A 10467-nucleotide genomic window follows, 5' to 3' on the forward strand; every position below is an offset into this window, starting at 1 on the left:
TGATGACAATGTAATCTAGCCCTTTATCTCAGTCGCTGACAAACATATTAAACTGTACAGCGTCAATTACAGCTCCGTGAATCACTCTCATGGAAACCTATTAACATTATTTTAGTTATTGATGACTACTCTTCGAACCTTACTATCTAATTGATTTTGAACATATCTAATTGTATGATTGTCTAGCTGACATTTACCTATTTGAATGGTATGAGATATTTTAAAAATACTGATCAAAATTTAGGACATCTGGACGTCAGCCCGCCCTGAATTGCCATGGCTGCAAGAGGTGCTGGCTGGCCAGTGAGAGTTTGCATTATGCGGAGTATACGTCCCCAACCTATATCAACCAGGGACTAGCCAGGACACTGATAGTGGTGGGATTAGTGGTTGCAGCCTTCACATTTGCAGGTCACTGTGCATTTCAAATCTAAAAGCCTCTGGAACAAGTAATTGCAGAAACTACAAAGAAGATTTATTCTTCCCCCATCTCCTGGCAAGGCCAAGATTAGAACAGTTCACAGGAGAATGATGATTTTGAATCACCCAGATAAAGGTAGATCTCCTTATTTAACAACCAAAATAAATGAAGCAAAAGACTTGCTAGAATCCAGCACCAAACAGTGATGCTCAAGGACTACTGTGATAGAAAACAGAACTTTCAAAAATTTCAATAAAGTTCGGCAAAATTTGAAAAAAAAATTAGGACATCTAGATCTATTTCTATTCATGATAAAACCATATAATCAAAGCTTCCCTTTCTAAATGCTCACCAATGATCTAATATCATGTTTTATAAATTTGATCAGAATTGAGATCAAGCTATAAGCCTATAGCTTCATACTCTATCCTCTTACCTTTTTTCTAAGAAAGTACATTTGACCTTCTCCAATCATGATATATATCCTTGAGTAAAGGCAGAAATATTTTCAGTTGCCTGAAGTAGCAAAACTAATCTTTCAAGGTACTTTAATACCTTGACCTTAAGTGAGGGAGGGCTGTGTAAGGTCACCTACCTCACTCTCTCCTCCAGAGATATATGGGTCCAGTATGGGCAAGATATACATCAGGATGACTGGATAGGACCTTGGATGTTTTAAGGCAATTGGGGTTAAATGCTTTGCCCAGGGTCAAACAGCTAGTAAGTGTCAGGTTAGTCTTCTTGCTGAAGGCAGGATTTCAGTTAAATCTTTAAGGGAGCAAAAGATTCTAAGAGGCAGAAGTGAATTGCTGGAATCCTGTCATTATCCCATCTACATGGGGGTGTATGATGTGTGAGGGAAGGAAAGGGAAGATCAGTTGGATCCACTACATATATATTCCCCCTCCCCTAAATATGGAAGAGTACATCCAGTCATTTAAACTCTCATGGTGAAATATGAAAGGACTCATGCTTTCTCCAAGAACAAGTTGAGTAACATTCCTTCATGTATCTAAAGGCATTAGGTATATGTTCACCAACCATTTGAACCAAACAGTCAGGCTCAGTCAGTGTCATCACCTCATAAACACCAGCTTCTCACCACATCTCTCTTTGACTACAGTAGACATATCCTACAACTTATTAGAGAAGCAGCCTTAATTTGCAAAGAAAATAATCCTTTGTGTTCTCAACAAAAGGAAAGGTTTTCCTCCCACACACAGGAAGAATGTGAGTGAGAATAAATTCTTTCCATTGTGGGAAAGAACTTAATTTCCCCAGACTTTCACTAGACTTCTAAGAAAAGCTCTAGTCAATATATACTGTAACCAAAAAAGGCAGAGTTAGAGAGTATTGCTTGTCCTTTTGCCCCATAGGATACAACCTCATGAATTGAATCATATCATGCAATTGGAAAAATAATAAAATAAAATAAAATAAACATCAAGTAAGCAAGTATTTGATAAGTATATGCTATATGACTAGCACTGCATAAGAGGCCAAAGAAGTAAATTGTATAAGCTTATAAATTTACAGCTAGAGGGGATCTGAAATATCATGTAGTTTAACCCCTTCATTTAATTAAATCAGTTGCTTTTTGTTTGTTTGTTTGTTTAGTGGAAGATTGATCAGTTGAAGTTCCGTTGCTTTCATTTGGGTCCAACTTTTCTTGACTCCATTTGGGGTTTTCTTGGAAGAAATAATGGAGTAGTTTCTTCTCCAGCTCATTTTTTAAATGAGGAAACTGAGGCAAAACAGATTAAGTGACTTGCCCAGAGACACACAGGTAGTAAGAATTGAAGCCATATTTGCACTCAGGAAGATAAGTCTTCTGGATCCTAGGCCTGGTGCTCTAATCATTGAACTACCTAGCTGTCCACTGAAGTAGGAGTACACTGAAATAAAGGACACCAGTCAGATAAAGGCATCTACAGTAATTTAGGCTTGCAATAAGAAGTGATAATAGAATTTACCTTAAGGATCATCTAATCCAACTACTTTATTTTATAGATGGGGCAATGGAAAAAATCTTATACCTTACTCTTGGACATGTTCTGTTCAATCCAGTTACGTCTGCCTCCTGGCTGTTCCACAAAGATACTCCATCTCACTGCTCCAAGCATTTTCTCTAGCTGTTTCTCAGGTTTAAAATGCTCTCCTTCTTCTGTTCTGATGGTTTATTTTCCACCTCCCTAGCTTCCTTTAAGTTCCAAATAAAATCCCACTTTTTACAAGAAACCTTCCCTAACTCCTCTTAATTCCAGTGTTTTCACTCTTGTAATTATTTCCTATTTATGCTATATATAGCTTGCTTTGTATATATATTTTTACATGCCGTCTCTCCCATTAGATTACAAGCTCCTTGAGAGCACATACTGTCTTTTGCTTGTTTTGTTTGTTTGTTTGTTTCTTTTGTTTTGTGTTTTGCGTTTTTATAACCAGGTTTAAGCACAGTGCCTGGCACATAGTAGGCACTTCTTTTTTTCTTCTTTTTACTTTTCTTTTTTTTGGGGGGGGGGGCAGAGCAATGGGGGTTAAGTGACTTGCCCAGGGTCACACAGCTAGTAAGTGTCAAGTGTCCATGGCCACATTTGAACTCAGGTCCTCCTGAATCCAGGGTCGATGCTTTTTCCACTGTGCCACTTAGCTTACCTGTAGGCACTTATTAAATAGTTATTGAATAGTTATCACACTGTTGGAAAGGAAGTAGGAGAGTGTTAATCCAGGTACACTTATTCCAAATTAGTATTCTTTTTACTATCCCACATTTTCTGGAAATAAGGTAATGACAGTGGAAATAGGGAAGGAGAGATTAAGATTAAAAACATGATAAATAGGACTTGATGCCTGATAAGATTATGGAATGAAGTGGAGTGGTGGTAGGGAGCAGAGAAGTGATCCAAAGAAAGCCTCCAGATGCGGTGTATTGTTAGTTAATGGAGGCACCATTCTAAGAGAAAGGGCATTGGTTTGCTTAGGGGGTTCATGGAAAAGAAAAAATTTGCAGAGTGCAGCACATAGTAATATCTTTTTGCATTGAATTGTACCATATTGAGAATCTTTTAGACATATTGAGTATAAGGTGATGAAGGAAATTTCTAGTAAACATCTGGAAATATACATCTAAATGTTATCTGAGAGAAAAGGAATGTGTGTAGTATATGTGTGAATAAGAATCTATATAGAACAGGAGTTCTTAAAGTTCTTTGTATGTCGTGGACCCCTTCCCAGAATAATGCATTTAAATGCATAAAATAAATTGTATTAAAAATGAAATAAATTCTTTTAAAATGGAGTTATTGAAAACATATTAAATGTTCCTGGACCCCATATTGAGGACATTTGGTAAAGAGATTAACATGAGAATGGATACACTTGCTCAGGGAAATTTTATATAGAGAGAATAACAAAGGGACAGAAATAAAGCCTTAGGTAACTCAACAGTTAAGGGGAAGTGGAAGCCAGATAAAGAATCAGAAACAGTCATAGAGGGAGGAGGAAAAACTGGATGGTACAGGATTTTCCAAGGCATCTGGCGAGTTTCAAGAAGGAAATAAATATTCCAGAGTGGCTGATGTAGCAGAAATATCAAGGAGAATTAGGAAGGAGAAAAGTCCATCAGCTTTGCCAATAAGGAATTCATTGTTATTTTTTAAAGTGTGTATGTATGTATGTATTGTGATGTTTAAAATCTAAATATGGGTCCTAACCTGCCCCCCCCCAGTTTTTTTTTGGGGGGGGGAGAAACTGGTTAACATTACTGATAAATTCAGCAAGAGTTTAGGTTTTAATGATTTATTAAAGTATATTAGAAGGTAGTGAAGAGAGAGAAGTTGAGAAAACCACCTTTATTTAGCTATCTACACTTCTATAGAGAACACGTGGAGTAGATCTTTCTACTCTGTTCTGCCCCTGCTACCACCATGCCAAAATTCTTGATGAAAAGAGAAAGATCCAGCGAACCAGTCTCCACTTCCTACTTCCTGTCTCCCTCCCCAAAAGGGGAGGTCCTTCAAGCTGATTGGTTGATAGTGCTCTCCTGTTGATGGCATAGTCCACAGCCTCTGAGAACAACATGCCACTCAGGGCCAGCCAGGCATGGTCTCCTTTGGATGTCATAATCCACAGCCTCTGAGAACAACATTTTACTCAGGGTCAGCCACTGTGTGGTCTCAATTTAATCATTCTTACTTAAGTAGGTTCTCACACACACAAATATATACATATATACACACATACACACACTATATATATCATATTTATTTTATATATAGTATATACATATATATACTATATATATAATAAATGATATAAAGTATATAACTATATAAAGCATATAAATGTATATACTACCACCCCATGTATATATACTTTATGTTTTTAATATATTCCATAAACAACTATAAATCTCTGAAAAGACAACATTATGAAGGAATATGATTGATCAATAAAATCAAAAAAGTATCAATTAGGTAAATGTGGGCTTCTACACCAAATTCTCTAATACTAAATTTAGGGAAGGAAAATTAGAAATATATGGATAAAACGAATAAAAGTTATTGTTTTTGTCATCTTTATCATCATCAATAACAAACATGTATTAAGAATTTTTTATGTAGAGAATTGTGTCTGGTGCTAAGCATACCAAATAGATATGTAAGACAAGATCACTGATGTAAGAAAGATTAGAAATGAGGAGAAGAAACAAAACACATTCATAAAAAGGATAAATGACAATATATCATATGATTAATATAAAATGATTGGTAAAGACAAAAATTATTCTAGAAATTTAGAGGAGGAAGGTAAACTGGAGGTAATAAAGGGGAAGTAATTTGCCCAGAATCATGCAACTGGCAAAGTTTAGGCAAAAATAAAGGCCTCAAGGCTCCCAACATATAGCTTTTTTTTCTATCAGACCTTGTGTAGAAAGGACAGAAAGAATGTCCTGGGAAAGATCGTGTGTGTGTGGGGGGGGGGGGGGGGGAGGGGGGTGTTCAGGAACAATGAGTATACAAATTTGGACAGATCAAATGCATTAGGAAGACACAGTTAGTAGAAGGTAAAGTCTGAGAAGGCAGAATCACACAATCAAGTAGTTGCAGTCAAGATTCTGGAGGGTCCTAAATACCAGTTCAAGGAGTATAAACTTTATGTTCTGGTCAATGAGAAGTCATTTAAAGTTTGGGGGCAAGTTTGTATTTGCAAGGAAGAATGACTAAGGCAGGTTGCTTCTTGACTAGGTGTGATTGGTAAGGAGGTATAGAGTTGTAGCCAATGCTTGTTCTCTATACCAAAGCTTCTTAAACTGTAGATTGTTATATAACCTATATGGTTATATAACCTATATGGGGTTATATAACTGAATGTGGGGGTTGCAAAAAATTTGGCAATAGTAAAAGGTTATGTATACCTATTTTATATACCTATATGCCCAGGGTTGCATAAAAATTTCTTAGGCAAAAATGGTTCATAAGAAAAAAAATTTAAGAAGCCCCACTCTTTAGTATCAGTTCTCATTTCATTGTCCCTATGGTGATTTCAGAGCTTGAAGATCTGAATATATTGATCAAAATTACTTGCCTATTGGAATCTCTTCCTCAGCTGACACATCTCTTACTAAGAATAATGATAAATTTGTCCTTAATAGCAGTGTTATATCTTCTATATATACTGCTTTTGAGCTAGGGTGGTTGCTGGTAGCCTAGGTAAAATATGAGAAATGTTATATGAATACTCAATGGCTAACTGATCTGCCAAAGAAGCCTTAGATAAATGAAAAGAAAGAAGAATGTCATTCCAAATGAGAGTCACAGTAAGCAAATGGAATGAAGGCATAAAATCTAGAATTAGAAAACATGACAGGAAAAAGTTAATTCAATTCAAAAAGTATTTAAACATATATGTCACTACAATAGAAGAAAGGAATTCAAAGATGAAAAATTAAATAGTCCAAGTTAGCAAAAAGCTTAGAATCTCCTAGAAGGAATAAGCCATGCATAAAATTATTACAATACAAATTAGAATAAAATGAAGTGCACAGGAGAGGATAAACAGTGTGACATGAGAAATCCAATGAAGAAAAATTTAGTTCTGTCAATGTTTGGAGTGAAAAGAGCACATTGAGGAGCTAGGTCCTGAAGTAACAGAAGGTTTTCAACAGATGGAGGTGTTAGGAGTGTGCTCAAGACATAGTTGGCAATGAGTACAAAGGCAGAAGTGACTTGGGTAAATATGGGAAGCAGCAATCATTCTACTCTGACTATAAAGTAGAGTAGTAAGAAAAACAAAGCTCAAAGGTTGGAGGAACCTAAGAATTATAAAGAAACTTGAATGTCTAGCTAAGAAGTTTGCAATTTAACATATAGGCAATCCTAGAGGTGAAAGTAACTGGAGATTTTTAGCCAGGGAAAAGAAAAGACTAATGAGTGAAGTGAGGGAGACAGAGTGCTCTTTTATAACTTGAATGGCTATATGTAGAAGAAGGATTAGACTTCTAATTAGCATCAGCAGGCAAAACTTTATGAAAGGTATTCAAGAAAAGACTGAAAGGCTTCAGGCAGGGACTGCTGGTATATAAAACCTTCTTCTTCAGATAAATATTGGACTAGAAAGCCTCTGATATGCTTTCTGATTGTGTGATTTGGGGGGAGTTGATGCAGTGAACAGATTTATTTGTAAGGAGTGTTATTTTGGCAATTGGATGAAGGATGAAGTCAAAGAAGCCAAGCAGGAAGTTGTTGCAAAAGTCTCAGTGAGAGGTGACAAAAGCCTGAAATGGTATTGGCAAAGAAAATGAATGGATATGAGAGAAAAATTGTTCAAGTAAAAGTAATAAGAATTGATCATCAATTTCATGTAGGAAATGAGGAAAGTCATGACACTTTCAAAGTTGAATGTATAGGATAATGATATCAAAAGAATGCTTCACAGTAATTTTGTACTTATTAGTTGTGGTTATATTCCAATACACCAATGATTTCACTGATGCATTACATTAAAAGGTGAAGATTATGCAATATGCTAAAAGCAGTTCTTCAGGTCTTCTGACATTATATTACATTATATTACTTCATCTCATGGCAGCTTCTTCATAGAAAATAAGTAAAACTCCAATACTTATTCCCACACCCTTTAGTTTCCTTAAAACAAAACCTTTTTTGTTTTATCTCAAAGTTTGTATCTGGGATAAGAGCAACTAGAAATAACCTGTAACATGATCATTCTCCAATAGGTTATCCAGAATTTGTAAGGACAAAGACAGAGAAATGAGTAGAGTAAGGGTAAGGTACAGGTAGATATATGGCAATAAATTAAGAGTCTAGGAAAGATGTTGAAAATGCTTTCATTTTTTAAATTTGTTAAATATTAAATATAAAATAGTTTATGTATAAAATATTTAAATTTTAAGATATAGTTTAGAAATAGCATAAAACATATTTATTTTGCAAAACTAGCACAGATATAGGATAATCATAAAATTGAACAGACAGACCTCTTTGTGACAAAAAGATACCATCTTCTCTAGATAACAACATATTCAAGAGTAGGCTTTAGCATTTCTTTAATCAAAGCTCAACAGTATTTTTAAGAGGAGTCCCATTTATATTACATATAGAATATGTATATGTTACATATGATATATTATGTATATGTGTATGTGTGTATATATGTATATATATGTATATGTATATGTATATACGCACATTTTCCTTTAGATAGCATGCCATTGTGATTGTTCAGTGATTTCAGTATTCTATTATTGGTAAGCATATAGTACCATCAGAAAAATGTTCAGAATAAAAAGATAAATTTTTTGTTTTAGGAGAAGAATTATAACAATTAAAACTCACTTCAGTAAAAGAGAATAGTATTGGAGCCAGCCCATCCTGTGGAAGTTTTCTATTTTAAATAATTATTCTTACTAACTAAACACTATTGTTTTGATGTTGCTAAAAACCACACAGTGGTATATGTCCTCTAATTTCAGTACCCCAAGGAGGGGGGAAATGAATTTCTCACCCTAGTTGTGGCTGTAAATACCAGGATGTTGTTGTTGCTGTTGTTTGTCTTTCATTCTCAAAGAGGACTATGACTTTGGGAGGTGATGTCATGACTTGCAGTGAATTGGATTTAAGTGAAGGGGAGCTATGCAAAGTTACCAACCTCACTCTCTCCTCCAGAGCCATCTGGGTCCAGTTGCAAGATATACATCAGAATGACTAGAGTTGGCCCTGGATGTTTAAGACAATTGTGGTTAAGTGGCTTGCCTAGGTTCACAAAACTAGTAAGTGTCGTACTTTGAACTCAGGTCTTCCCAACTTCAAGGCCAGTGCTCTATCTATTGCGCCACATGGCTTCACCAAGATATAGTAAATTTCTAATCATATTATATTCCAAGATGACTAATGCAACACTTTTTTTTCTATTTTCATTCTATCAGCAATTGCATACATCACTAGGTCATTGTCAGGTTCAGTGAAGAAAAAATGTATCATAGAACCTAATAAAGTACATAATTTCAAGTTATAATTACTGGTCTTATCAGTTTTCCTTCCTTATTGACAATGATAAGTTTGTTAGCTACTATATAAGCCATAGAGAAACCTTTAGGTATCCCACAGCCCATAGTTGTTTTTGTTTGTTTGTTTGTTTTCCTTATGCAAAATGAAATGTGCTCTGCTCCACCAAATTCTGAGAAAAGATGAACTCTCATCATATATCATTTTCTCATAATTACTTAACAAAGATGTTATTTACGTGGCTACAAATGCCCTCAATTCTGTCAAATTTTCATTTGATTTTTTGATAGAAAAATTCTAGCGGTAACATCTTGATGAAGAAATAGTTTCAAGATCCAATTGGTCCATAGTGCCCGGTGGCTCACAAAATAAATGAAAACTTGTGGTCTTTCTGGGTATTGTTGGTTTCCATTTTTATCCTTCAGTATTTAACTAAATACCACATGTAACCAAATCAAAAAACCTATACCGGTTTTCCTAATTCAATCTGGGACCATTTATGGAAGCCATTAAAAAATAAAAATGAATCACATATGGCTTCCTTTTGGCATTGAAGTTCAACTAAACTTCCTGCTGTCATTTTTTGATAGGGCATAACTAATTTAATGTCGTGCTACTAAGTTATTGTAATGAAAAACAGGTCACAAGAAAGGACATTTGAGAATGATGTAGTCTCACAAGTCTAAACAAATAGTGTTTTTGGCTTTCTCCCTTTGCACCTTCAGATGCCTACTTAGAAAAAAAATCTACCTGATTACAGGTTCTGGGCAGAGGCCTAGGCCATACACTATTAATTCCTTTTTAACATTGGGACAAACTGAGCCACTTATAAGTCATTGAAAGGTTAACAAAAGGAGGTTTACTTTGTTTCAACAGAGCAAGGATAATTGATAAAGATACAGTGGCACTTAGAGTCTTACCCTTCCCTTCTCTCTGTATCAAAACATTTCTGGTCTGCATGGAAGGTAGCAAATTGAAAGGCATTTAATAAACACCTACTGTGTACTGTGTTCCAAGCATTATGTTAAGTTCTTCTAGATAGACATCCATAGACCAAAGAGAAAGAATCCAAACTATCAAGTAGCATCCATTCTATCAGGTGATAGAACATGTATGGTACATAAATACAAGATAATTTGATTGGGTATATCACTAGCTCCTCAGGGGATCAGGATAGACTTTATCTGAGAGGTGATATTTGAACTGAGTTTTGACATAAACAAAGTATTAGTAGAGACACAGGTGAGGAAGGAGTGTACCAGATACGCACCTGATGTACACTGGACATATCAGACAGCCAGTGCTAAGTTATAGAGATGAAATCTAGAATGTCTTTTGTGAGGATGTGAAAGAAGGCTAGCCTTGCAACATGAATTAATCAATCTTTATTAAGCACCTGCTATATGCCAAGCATGGTGCTGAGTGCAAGGAATACAAATGGAGATAAAGGATAGACCCTTCCTTCCAGGAGATTACAATTTAATAGGACCATGAAATGTGTAGTATAGTGTGAAAGAAGACTGG

General features: G+C 35.4%; 1 pseudogene; it reads left to right on the top strand.

Annotated features, from left to right (window-relative positions):
- The first annotated feature begins 276 nt into the window (after positions 1 to 276).
- Positions 277 to 631, top strand: LOC122736395 (annotated as a pseudogene).
- The last annotated feature ends 9836 nt before the right edge of the window (positions 632 to 10467 follow it).

This window comes from Dromiciops gliroides, chromosome 1 (assembly GCF_019393635.1).
Source record: "Dromiciops gliroides isolate mDroGli1 chromosome 1, mDroGli1.pri, whole genome shotgun sequence".
NCBI lineage: Eukaryota > Metazoa > Chordata > Mammalia > Microbiotheria > Microbiotheriidae > Dromiciops > Dromiciops gliroides.